Here is a 14,406-nt window from a genome sequence, read left to right as displayed (position 1 = left end):
CAACAGATCGCACTATCATGTCTTTCTTTTTTTCATTGTTTTATCAATCTGTTTTAACACATTTTAAACTTTTTGTTTTTCTGTTTTAATGCATTTTTTATTCTTGAGACACGAATATAAAAGTGAGCTATAAAAAAAAGCATACTATGTCTTGTAGTTATATTAAAAGCTCAATTAGATATAAAACTAGCATTCTTCTTTTTTCCCCTTCTTTTTTCTTTTTATATATATATATGGACTTCATCCACTACTGAGTATTATTATAAAGGGTAATACTGGTGGTGAAATTGTATGAATGTATTTATTTTGAGTAATCTGAGTATTTTAATACCTCACCTAATAACTTTAATATTCAAATAATTGTATTAATCTTGTAACTATATAACTTTGCCATTTAGTATCCATAGTTTTCTTGTGCAATTCCATCATCACTAGAGTTACTGTGGTCACTATAGGACTAATTAAATGACACAGAGATTTTAAATCTGTCACAGTATTAAGTGGACCTATTTCACACATACACTACAGACTTTTCTGGAAAATTACTGATAAATTGTCATGAAGAGATTGTGTGAACAGGCCTCTTAAATATACCAGAAAATTACTAAAAGGAGAAATTGCTGGAATTCTGTTGTTTGTTAAAAGCGTTTTGTTTTGTTTTTTGTTTTGTTTTATTTAGTTTTTTGTTTTTTTCATTTTGCCTTTGTTTACTCCCATTCATTCATTTTCTTTTCTGCTAAGTCCCTTTATTAATCAGGGGTAGCCACAGCAGAATGAACCGCCAACTTATCCAGCATATGTTTTATGCAACGAATGCCCTTCCAGCAACAACCCAACACTGGGAAACACCCATACACTTTTGCATTCACCCACATACACTACGGCCAATTTAGCTTACCCAATTCACCTATAACACATGTCTTTGGACAGTGAGGGAAACTGGAGCACCCAGAGGAAACCCACGCAAACACAGGAAGGACATGCAAACTACCAACTGACCTAGCCGGGACTTGAACCAGCGATCTTTTTGCTGTGAGGCAATTGTGCTACCCACTGAGCAACTGTGACGCCTTTACTCCTTATCATTTGTTCCAGGCCAGTTTCACTTACGCCTATTTCATATATTTCTCCTCTCTGTTGACCACATAAGAATATATAAGAGTAAGGAATCTTGGTTACTGGACAGACAGTCAGTAAGTTATTTACTTTATTTTTTACTTTAGAAGACAGTAGGTACCAACTGACTGGTTTTAAATATTCTTCAAATTCACATTCACATGAAGAATGAGTCTTATTAGAATTCATTGATTCAAATGATACAGTTAAAGTGAGTCTCCAGTTAACAATAAACTGGTTCAAATGATACAGTCTGAGTGAATCTCTGTTTAACAATTTAATGACTCAAACAATCTGGTTAAAGCAACTTTTGATAATTAATTTTAATAAATAATTTGGTTAAAGTGAATCTATAATTATGACTTACTAGTTCAAATGATGCAATCAGAGTGAGTCTCCAGTTAGGAATTTACTGATTCATATGATCTTAATAGAGCATATCTTGAGTTTAGAGTTTACTGATTCAAATATTCTGGTTACATTATGTCTTACACAGTAGTTAATGACTTACTGATTCCAATGATCCAGTCAGAGTGATCCTATAGTTAACTGACTGATTCAAATGATCCGGTCAAAATGAGTCTCCAGTTAACAATTTGCTTATTCAAATGATCTGGTCAAAGCAAATCTTAAGAACTCACTGATACAAATAATCCTATTAAAGCAAGTCTTTACAGTTGTTAATGACTTTTATACAGTAGTTAGTGACTTACTGATTCAAATGATCCAATCAGAGTGATTCTTCATTTAACAATTCACTGATTCATACAATCTGGTTAGGGCAAGTCTTGAGTTAATAATTCACTGATTCAAATAGTCTAATTATAGCAAGTCTAAAGTTAATAAATTACTGATTCAAAGTATCCAGTCAGAGTGATTCTATAGTTAAGATTCTGATTCAAATGATCCGATCAGAGTGAGTCTCCGGTTAACAATTCACCTATTCCAAAGATCTGGTTATAGCAAATCTTAAGTTAATGAATTACTGAATCAAATTATCCAGTCAAAGGGTTTCTATAGTTAACAACTTACTGATTCAAATGATCCACTCAGAGTGATACTTCAGTTAAAAATTCACTGATGTAAAAGACTCACTTAATGTGAGGTTTCAGTTAACAATTCAGTGATTCAAATGTTCCAAATAATGACTTAAAATAAACTCATACAGGTTTTGAACAACCTGAGTGTGAGGATATTTTCATTTTTAGAGTGAACTTTCCCTTTCAAAAAAAAATCTTTCTTTCACTATACAGTGTGACACTTTTCTTTTTCATCATTTTCTTTTTTGTAACACTGTACCATTTGTGTGTCTAGATAGACAATCTATCTCTTTTTAGTGTGTGTGTGTGTGTGTGTGTGTGTGTGTGTGCGCGTGTGTGTGTGCGTGTATGTGTATGTGTGTATGTGTGTCCTTCAGCAGTCAGGCAGAAATATGACAGCCACAGCCGGCCTGATAGTTCTTCCAAATCATGGCGTTCGGCCCTGACAGCTCCAATCTCCTCTCGCTTGCCTTCGTTCTCTCCCTGCCCACGAACACGAGCGAATGATCTGGCTACTCTGCTTCTTATTTAAATGAAAATATTATTACATTATGCCATGTTTCATTTATCTGGAGATGGAGTCTCATAGAAATTCTCTCTCCACCATTGTGCTCTCTTTCTCCCGCTGCAGCCAAATGTATATTGCATTTTAGGTTATTCACTTCCGTAAAGAATGAGGCCTAGTGAGTCCATTTGTTTTATGTTTGTCATCTTTCAATTTTTTTATAGGTGTTTTTTCAATTATTTTTCTATTCAATTGTCATTAGCAAGTGATTGTATGTCCAATAAATGATTTTTTTGCTATGTTAGAATTAGGGCCGTATGATATTGGAAAATTGTGATATTGCGATATTTTTCTTTTTTTTTTTTGCGATTAAATATTGCGATATGAATAGAGTTTTACAAAATGGTTGGATGAGCTCTAATTGACCGTTTTCCGAGGAGTCTAACAGTATTCAGGTACAGAAATTGATTTATCACAATGTAAAAAAATGCTTTGTCTCATTTCTAGTCGAAATGTCTAAAAAATTTGACCAAGTTAAAATACTGTTTTATTTTAAAATTGTTCTTTAAAGCAACAAAATGATCTGCCAATGGAGTATTTAAGGTCATCTTACTTTCACTTTGAAATGTAGATATTTGAACTAGAAACAAGACAGCAATTCTAAGAATTATTATTGCTATTTTTTTTTTTTGCATTAATCATATACTGTATAAATAATTAAATGCAATTAATCTTTGTAACATCCCCAAACATCTTTTTTTTTTGTGCCCAAATGCTCAAAACCTTAAAAAATACATGCTAGTGATAAGCTTGAACTATATTGTGGTTAAACTTAGCAGTGGCTTAATGAATCAAATGTGTTCTGTAGCTCCTGGTCAACTTTAATTCAGATTCAACATTGGAGATCTAGCGATGTGGCTATTGCAGATGTGCACATTGCGATATCGATGCAATACAATATATTTTGCAGGCCTAGTTGGAATAATTTTTTTTTATTTTATTTACATGTTTTTGTCTGTTATAAATATAATATTTATAAAATATCTGGTAACACTTTAAAATAATCGTCCATTAGTTAATGTTACTTAATGTATTTACTAACATGAATAAACAATTAGTAATACATTTATTATGATGTTTATTCATCTTTGTTAATATTGGTTAATGCTATTTAAGTTAAATAACATTAGGTCATGTTAATTAATGGTGCATGAACTAATGTTAAAAAGCTTTGTATTTTAATAATGTATTACGAAATGTTGAATTATGATTAATAAATGTTTTATAAAATTATTCATACTTAGTTAATTGTTAGTAAATGCATTCATTAAAGTTAACCAGTGGGCCATTTTTTCTAATGGAGTTACCAAATATATTTTATTTTTCATTATATAATTTTTTTTAGGCTACAAGGCTAAATGGGTTGTAATTTAAAATATTTTAATATTTGAAAATATATATTATATTTAATGAATTGGAGTAATTTTAAAAATGGTAAAAAAGATAAACAAATATCCAGTAAGCTACAAACACTGATTAGGTACCATTGGAAGGAAGACACTCTGGGGTTTACTGTGGTCAAAGGGGAAGTTTCATGCTCAAAAAAATTAAATAAAAAAAAATATATATATATATATATATATTTAGCATGAAACTTCCCCTTTGACCACAGTAAAGCCTTCTTTTCAATGGTACCTAATCTGTACTAATCTGTGTTTGTAGCTTACTGGAGTCAAGAACTGTTAACATTTAAAGTTAGGTGTAAATTTCCAAAAGTGAATGCTGGCTAACAGGTTGATTTTCTTTTAAACTAAAAACTCAGACATTTCAAACTCAAGGGTGTGTTATTGCACTGCATAACCTGTGGATTGATAATTAGTGTGACACATGAAAAGATAAACACAACTTGTAAAAAGTAAAAAAGAACCACTACAATAATTTACTTTTTGTAACTGCGGGACACTGCACCGAAATCACATGATATTTGGCAGCTCCATCAATGTGCTGTTATAACTTGGAAATCAAATGTTGTCAGGGCTTCGAGAAAATCGCTTTGTTACTTTTGTCCCATGTTACTTTCGTCTACGCTCTTTCCTACATACATTTTCATAAGTTACAACAAAAAAAATCTATATTTTAATATCCACACGGCCAGAACTGCCCACATTTTAAGATTTACAACCCAACGTATTCTGAAGACGCTACAGGGGTATGCATTCTGTATATTAGAGCTCATTAGATTTCTTTTTATCATCAAAAACTCATCAATCCAAGGCACTGACTTATTCCTTTTCTAAGATATATTTGTTATATATGAAATAAATAAATTTTTATATAACCTTTGGACATGAAGGTGGACATAGGTCTATGTAACTGGCATGCAATATGTCTCCAATGGTATATATATTAGAATGCTAATTAGTTTTCATATCAAGCGATACGAATGTGATAAAGACGAGGAAGAATTCTCGACCTTGTAGTTTTAAGTGCTTCTGTCTAATGATGGCGGGAGAGAAAGAGAGGTGTGAGGTCTGAGTGCTAGAAAATGAGCGAGAGAGATTCTTCCATAATTACAAAAACACTCATTAGAGTTTTTAATTAGCTTTCTGATTTAAACTCAGGAATAATTTCTATTTTATGCTCTCTTCAATCACACGCTCTTAAACTAATGAGCTCTTCCTTGCTTTATTTCATTCTATTTAATGCCTTTGTAATTGTGCACATTTAATAAGGATTCGGAGCAAAGCATTAAATGTGTGCATTACAGAACGTGATCAGAGCAACACACACGCACACACTAATCGTTAATCAGTTCTGTGCTTTAAACAGCCCTGTACAAATGACGACCGCTGCCCTGTTAGCATGCCAGGGAAGATTGCAGTGCATGTTAATACTAACCTGATGTTTTTTACTAACCATGTTGAAGCTGTAAAGCCTAAAAGTCTGAGACCACCTGTGGAAATGACTAAAAGAGTATTATCAGCACAACAATTTAAGAGGAAAGGTGAATTAAAAATGTACAATATTTGATATTATGTTCAGTATACTGTAAATCGGGGGTGCCCAAAGTTTTTCGTATAAAGGCCCAAAAGCCAAATATTATTAAGAGCCATGGGCTGAATGTAAAAATACCAAGCTACTGTCTATTACATTAAAGTTGCCATGGGTAAGTTCCTAATTTATTTCATAAGATTTAAAAGTAATTAGAAATCATATTAACTAATGCAGTATAGCATTAAAAATGATAACGTATTGTAATAATAACATAATCACATTTATAACACAGTGGATTTGAATGATGAATACACTAGTCAAGCAGAAGACAGTGTGTATATTTAGACTAAATCTGATTAATTTACACTATTTAATTGAAACATTTTATTTAATTTAGCTTTTAACAATGAAATAAACAAACAAAAGTTTATATTTGATTTGACATAAGATCATTGGACATAAGATTCTTCCTCTCTTCTCAGATGAGATGACGGGCCAAATCAAAGGTTACTGTGGGCCAACTTTGGCCCGCGGGCTCTAGTTTGGGCATCCCTGCTGTGGATGGATGGATGGATGTTTTTTCTTCTCTACATTGTATATCCTAAGTACTCATTGTAGGATTGTATGAATGCAAAATGACAGTTGGTCAAAATTGCAAAAATATGCACTTTTCCCCAAACATATTTATATTCATTTAGATAACACAATATCAATGTTTTAACATAGAATATTTAAGAAAAAAATAATTCTTAACCTTTGATTTTCAACCACAACAAATGAAAACGGTTCTTATTTTGATCCATGGTCATTGTGTATGTGCATGTGTGTGCATAGTGAACATATTATTAGTTTTGTTTGTTTTTATTCATATTTTCTCTCAGATATACAGTTGAAGTCAGAATTATAAGCCCCCCTGAATTAATAACCCCCCTGTTTATTTTTCTCCCCAATTTCTGTTTAACGGAGAGAAGATTTTTTTCAACACATTTCTAAACATAACAGTTTTAATAACTCATTTCTAATAACTCATTTATTTTATCTTTGCCATGATGACAGTACAGAATATTTAACTAGATATTTTTCAAGACACTTCTATACAGCTTAATGTGACATTTAAAAGGTTAACTAGGCAGGTTAGGGTAATTAGGCAAGTTATCGTATAACGATGGTTTGTTCTGTAGACTGTAGATCGTAAAAAATCTAGCTTATAAATAAGACTTTCTCTAGAAGAAAAAATATTATCAGACATACTGTGAAAATTTCCTTGGTCTGTTAAACATCATTTGCCAAATATTTAAGAAAGAAAAATTAATATTAATTCTGACTTCAACTATATACATGTAAGTGACCCTGCATCCCAAAACCTCTCTTATGATGCACAGGTATATTTTTGGCATTACTGTAGCTGTGTGAGTCAAAATAATTTTTATTTTAAGGCGAAAATTGTTAGAATTGAAGTTAAGATTATGTTTAATGAAGACATTTTGTCTTTCCATAAATCCAGTTCTATCCAACTTAACTTTTGATTAACAATATGCAATCCTAATAATAGGATTTGAGCAACTTTAAATGTGATTTTGTTGTGGATTTAGATTTTTTTGAACTCTTAGATTCTAGAGATTCCTTAAATTTTCACATTGTTGCATGTCGGCCAAATATTACAGTTACCATATTATCAATGTATCAGTGAAAACCTTATTTATCAACCTTTTAGACAATATATAAACCTCAATTTGCCAAAATTGACATTTATGACATGTTTTGAGAGTGTTATACATAGATATATTTAAAACATTTTAAATATATATAGTATAAATAGTCTGGAAACAACAGAAGTACACTGGAAGTCTATAAAACATTGATTTTTTGTGTTTAATAAAAGCAATATTCTAAAAAAAACATTTTTTGTTTCAAACTTTAAAATGTAAATGCCTAAAAAAATATATCTAATAATTTAAATAGGAGAAAAAATCTTAAGTATGGTCTCTGACTTTTGATCTCTGCCACTGTGTATGCTCAAATGAGTGCATGCATTACAGCATGTGCACGTGCATCATTCCTGAAATCTTTAACAACACAACTGTTCAGCATCATCTGTGTCAGTTAGCACATCTTAGCGCCTGTGTTAGAAGTTGTTGTTTCTGTGGCGTGACAGTCTGTTGGCTGTGAGCTGTAATGTTGAGCTCAGGCTTGGGTCACAGGGGGTGTCGGGTCCCGCAGTGCACATGTCACTGGAGCTCTGTTTGCTGCTGCTGCGATTCGAGCAGAACAGGCTGTTAGCTTTGCCCTTCGCCATCTCCCAGAAACACGCTCGCAATATCTGTACCCACAACACAGGCGAGGAAGTGTGCGGCATTCAAAACAAGCTCCGTCTCTGATCGGAAAGGAATGAATATCACAGCACGGCACCTGTTTACTGTAACACGATGTGATGTGGAAGTCAGTCTGAAAGTTGCTGCCAGACGAGTTCTTATTCTCATGCGCTTCTCTGTCTCGACAGATCATAGGGAGACAAGAAGCTTTGGTGTATTTGGTTTTTATGTAGACAAACATGACCGTGTGCTGAAGGGCACTTCGTGAAGCTGGTCTGGTCTTGCTTGGTGTACTGAATACTAGATGTTCCATATGACAGTAAGAATGGGAGATTTTGTTTCTAGAAGAGGTTTAGGAAAAAGGTCAACATCAATCCAGTTTCAGTGGACTAGTTCCCAGAATGCTTTAAATATTAATATAAATACAATCTAGTACAAGTTAAGGTCAATTGACAGAAATAGGATATATATATACTGGTGGTGTAACGGATTGCAAATTTCACGGTTTGGATCACACTATGGTTTTTGAGTCACAGATCGGACCAATATTTGAATCAGCAAAAAAGGGAGGAGACAATGTCATTTGCTTTCCATTTATACAAAACTATTACTGCAAAAACCTTTAGCTTTAACAAGCAGAACTTAGAACCTGTGATTTTAATAAAAAAATCAAGAAAGTACCAGATGAAAAAAAGGAAAATATTTATTACGAAAACTGATCTTTGCTACTGTTGCTTATAATGCTAAATATAGAAATCTAACATCTTGTACAGCAGATCATATTTATTTTCAATCAATGTTTCAACAATTCACACATAAAACTTCATGTTTTATTATAGGTATATTATTTTGGAAAGCCTATTCAGTGACATAAGTGACATTAGTGAAGTTTTTTTCCCTCTCCGCTGTCACCACTGGCTTGCATGGTTCAGGATCTGTAGAGCTGTACATCGTTGGATTTGCTCTTCAGTGTTTGGACTCTCAGTAGTGATTTTAAACCACACTGAACTGAGCTAAACTGAACTGAATTTAAACACTAAAAACTGAACTACACTGTTCCAATTTACTATGACCTTTTATGTGAAGCTGCTTTGACACAATCTACATTGTATAAGCGCTATACAAATAAAGGTGAATTGAAATGAATTGAATTGAACATAATTTTGATGGCTGTTTGTCGCCACCCATTGGTTTCACAATGTAATTGCTACAACATTCACCAGCGTCAAGTTCCATTAAACGGTGACTTTAATCTTTACCATAAACATCAGTGCTTATATCTGAATTATAAACTGTTATCCCAGTACCTCTGGGTTATTTAATTGTTTGAAACTAACTGAAAAAGTGTAAAAACTGAATATAAAAACATTTGAATGCACCACTTCGATGTATTAAATCATTATTTTTTATAATTAATGTTGCATATATATATATATATATATATATATATATATATATATATATATATATATACACACACACACACACACACACACACACACACATTCCACACTATGTACACACTAGATACGCGTTTTCCCTACAAATAATGCAATAATGTTTTTTTTTTTGAAACTGCTACAGGTATGTACTGTAATTGAAACTTATGGTTTTGCTTTTATCAAATTGCATATGTGTTTTGCCATAAAAGAAATTTAAATTATGTGTTAATAGCTTGTTTGATATTTAGACAAATCTGTTCAATGGTTCATTCATTTGTATTTATTTATTTATATTTAATGCACTCAAGATGTATTAAAATAAAGCATTGCTAGCTTTATTGTTTTTATCATTCTGTTTTAATTTTGTTATGGATGGCAATATGATAAAACTGCTTTGCTTGATCACTCTTTATGCTCGAGCGACTCACTGTTTTGCATTGTAAAGGTGCTTGACATTTAGTCTTTGCACGTTCCTCTTGAAAACACTTTTGCCACGCATGGCTTTCACAGTGTGCATATGTCATGTGAGACATTGTGAATTACAGGAAATGTCACTTGAACACCTGTTGCAAAGTTGGACTAAAGTAATCATTTGTAGAATTATAATAAATGTATATTTAATTATTCTTATTTGCCAACTGGCTTTGTGGATTATTTTGAAGCTCTCTTTGTGGCCATCTAAATTGGTCCCAATCCCACAATGAAGAAACCCAGAGGAAAGTCTTATACTGTGCATCTTGCATGGCCTGGGATTGAAAAATCCCACATTGTTTACTCTCCCAAATCTATCCAATATGTATATAATTTCCCCCTCATTCACTATATCTAAAGTTAAGGTTTTAAAGCAGACCAAAAAATCATTTCGTTTTTTTTTTTTTTTTTTTTTGCTGTCTGTGTCATGAATGACCTTCTCAGTGTGCAAGACTTCGCCTGGGAGCTCTTGAACTAAACTGTCAAGTAAATGTACATTGCAGACCTGGAGACTGTAGGGGGCATTTGAGGCCACATAGTGCTTTATCCTGCTGGAATTTACTGAAGATGTGTACACTGTGGTCATAAAGGTAAAGGCATAGTCAACAATGTGTGGGTTGGCTGTGGTATTTAAGGTAGACCAAGGTGCCCAAAGCATACCAAGAAAAATCCACCACACCATTACATCACCAGTAGCGTCTTGATACAACCATTAATAAAAGGCAGGATGGATCCATACTTTCATGTTGTCTACAACAAATTGTGACCCCATCTAAAATGACACTGAATGAGCAGAGGTTGGGGCTCATCCAATCTGTATCCAATGCTTTATTGTCCAATTTTGGCGAGTCGATGTTCTTCTTTTGCTGCTATAGCTCATCTGTGTCAAGGTTTGACATCTTGTGCATTCAGAGATTGACTTTTCCAGGTTGCAGTATGTGGCTGTTTGAGTTACTGTTGCCTTTTTATGAGCTTGATCTGTCCATGCATTCTCATGTAAACTTCATGTATAGAATTAGATAATATGTTTATCATCTTAAAGTGATAGTTCACATAAAAAATACAATTTATCTCACCATTTATTCACCCGTGTGTGATTTTAAACCTTTATGAGTGTCTTTCTTCTATTGGACACACAAGTAGACAAAAGCTGAAAACCTGTGATCTTTGACTTCCATAGTAGGATAAACAAATACAATGGAAGTCAATGGTTAAAGCTTTTATTGGAATATCTAGTCAATTCCATGTGTGTTCAATAAAAAAGGTCAGGAGAGGATTTTTTTCAATGTCAAAATTTGAGTAATTTATTAGATACAAATTAATAATTCGATAACCGAGCTCTGAGTCACGTTACACCTCTTCGATACAAGAATTACATTCAGAAGGTTCGCAGCAATTCTACATTTTTCTGACTCCAGTATTTATACACAACTGATATTAAAAGGGGGAGTTTTGGTGGAATTTGTCACTTTTAAATCATTCTGCAGTCCTCTGGCACCCGCACCCAAACATACTTCCTCCTTCTGCAAACTTCTCTGTGCACATAAACTAAAAACTATTATTAGATAAGGCATGCTCTGCAGCATTCTGTCCTCACACCTTTAAGAGAAATTAAAGTAATGTTCATGAATCGATGTCGCTCTATCTTTCTAGCCAGCAGCAGGAAACATCTGCCTCTGCAAAAATACTTCATTAGTATGCAAACTGTATCACACTCAGAAAAGAAGTTTGGTTAATATATCACCTAAGCAATACAAATGTTTAATGAAAAGAAAAAGAATAAATAAATTCCTTTTTCAAAACACTTTCTTCAAAATATCTTATTTTTTTGTTCAAAAGATGAAAGAAAATGGAACAAATGAAGGGAAAGTAAATGATGACTTTTCATTTTTGGGTGAACTATTTGATTTGATTTGATTTTTTTATTTCAAACAGAAAAATCATTCACAAAACAAATCTTTAAACAAAATACATTTCAACATGGTTGAAATGGAGTGGGAGGAAGCACAAGCTTATTATTTTCCCCACCCCATTATCACACACATCATTCGTTTATTACTTCAACTTATTTCTTCTTTTACGGATCTCTTCTTTTTACATGAGTCATACTTGAGACATATTTTATCCTTTTGGCATCTTTGACAATTTTATTTGTTTGATTCCATTTTTACATTTATGTTTTATAACATAGACCTCAAAATACATAGTATTGCAAACAGCCATTAATTGAAATTTGATCATACCTTTCTCATTTTATTCTTTTCAATCCTCTCTATTTATCATTATATTCCTTTAATAATATATGAGGAGTTCAGATGCAAAAACCTCTAAGTGCCATCTGAAATTTCCATCGAAAATGAACGTTTATCTCAGCCTCCTTTGTTTATGTTGAGATATTTCACTGTAAAGACCAGGAAAAGGATTTATTCTTTGCCATAAAAGTGATGTTACTGAACATACAGTACACACAGGAGACTGATAAAAATACTAATTTTAGAGGAACATTTCAGATGGCATTTAGAGGTATTTGCATCTAAACTCTTCACATATTTATACAACTTTTAAAATTGATTAATATCCTGACATTGTTTGAGAATGTGTTCCAGACTGTTCCATAATTTCACACCACATACAGACAAACAAAATTGTTTAACTTGTCCTTGTTTTCAACCTAAGATGTTGTTCTTCTCTCAGATTGTATCCCTCTTGTCTTTTTTCAAAAAAAAACTTTTGTATGCATTTCGGAAGAAATTTATTCCTAGCTTTAAAAATAAATTGTGCTATTTTAAATTTAACCAAATCATTGAACTTAAGTGTCTTCAATTTAAAAACTAAAGGATTTGTATGCTCCAAATACCCCACATTTTCTATCATTATAATTAAATTTTTTTCTGCATTGTACATAAGGATTGTAAGTTAGACTTTAATGTGTTCCTCCAAATTTTAACACAATAACTCATAAACGGACACATAAGTGTGTTAAATAATACATACATTGATTTATTGTCCAGGAAAAATCTTGCTTCATACACTATTGCTACAGTTTTTACTAATTTTGATTATTAATTTTATGGTCCAATACAACTCCAAGAAATGTAATTCCAAATACTCTTTGTATAACTTATAATTTTTTTTATCTATATTATGACTACTTTTTAATTTCCCAAATAGCATAACCTTTGTTTTACTTATATTTAATGACAATTTGTTAACGTCAAACCACAATCATAATTTATTAATCTCTGTTTTAATCAACTCCGTAAGTTTTGGTAAATTATTACCATTTATTTTTTTATGTAAGATGGATATACATTAGAGATGACTGTGTATAAAGTACAAATAAAAGAACAGTACATCATGTTTGTCTTGTAATTGGCTGGTTAGATAAATGCATTTCTTCTAATAACGTGGCCAAAGACTGTATACTTCAATGTAAAAATGTGCTTCGTTAGACTGCATGTTTTACCCAAAATAATTGATGCATAAGAATCATTTACTGCATTGTGAAGTGTTAACACTTTGTCCAGTTTTGCTGGTGAAGGAAAGCTTTAGGTAATATCTTTCTGAGAAAAATAATGTCAAATCTCTGTTAGCATCCTCTTTGACTGACACAAAAAGTCTGTAAATGTCATCGCCGTTTCATTGCCGTGTCCCTCACAGAGACACAAATCTTCTCAGGTGGAGTATTTTGGTAAACAAACACGCAAACTGGGGAACGGTTTGGTCTGGGGGACCAGCAGATAATTAGCACTTCTACTCCCGATTGGCTTTCCTTTAATAAAGTTTCACCCCATGTCAGAAAATAATTGGCTCACTCACTGTTATGCAGTTTGCTTTTGCTCTGCCTGCATTATGGTGCTAATCTCCCCCGGATAAGCAGATTTCCGTTGATGTGTTGTTGGGAAGAGGGGTTCAAGTTTGTCCCCAGACAGACTGACAGACCTACAGACGTACAGACAGACAGAGAGAAAGAAAGGAGACAAGCAGGCTGGATGCACTCATACCTGCCATGCTCCCTTCAAGCGGCTCTCTAATGGGAATACACTGAGACAGGCAAGACAGGAGGGCACAGATAAGTTTGGCTGGATGACAGCCATGCCGACAGAAAGACAGCTCTGGAGCTGTAATGAAAGAGAGAGAGAGAAGCGTACAGAAAGGAATGAAGGGAAGGAGAGGTGGAAGTGCATAAAGGGCTGTTTCAGGACCTTATCCGTCCTGCAGGATTTACCTTTTAAGATTTAGCTTTAGGTTCATGGTTCTGTGTTCAAAACGTTATAAATGAGCTTTTGATGAGGTACAGTCAGGTGAATGAATCCTGGTGGTGGTTTTGCTCAAATGGTCGTTCACCAATAATTCAAATTTACTTTCAAATATATATATATATTAAACCTACACACTTTCTTATTTTTTGATTTTATAGTACAGGTTAAATATCTAAAAAAAAAATTTATCTCTAGAATTACTTGAATCACATAACCCCCCTTGGCCCTTAAAACAGAGTGTGAAGGGGAATGGCTTCAAAATTT

At 33.0% G+C, this 14,406-nt stretch overlaps 1 protein-coding gene across 2 annotated transcripts in view; it reads left to right on the top strand.

Annotated features, from left to right (window-relative positions):
* The window catches only part of ncam2 (neural cell adhesion molecule 2), a 403,925-nt gene that overhangs the window by 104,955 nt on the left and 284,564 nt on the right, over positions 1–14,406 (top strand). The gene's annotated exons all lie outside the window — the stretch shown is intronic.

The sequence above is a fragment of the Danio aesculapii genome, chromosome 9, assembly GCF_903798145.1.
Source record: "Danio aesculapii chromosome 9, fDanAes4.1, whole genome shotgun sequence".
Taxonomy (NCBI): Eukaryota; Metazoa; Chordata; class Actinopteri; order Cypriniformes; family Danionidae; genus Danio; species Danio aesculapii.
The sequence above is the reverse complement of the archived record's forward strand: the minus strand, read 5'-3'. Positions and strand labels throughout refer to the sequence as shown.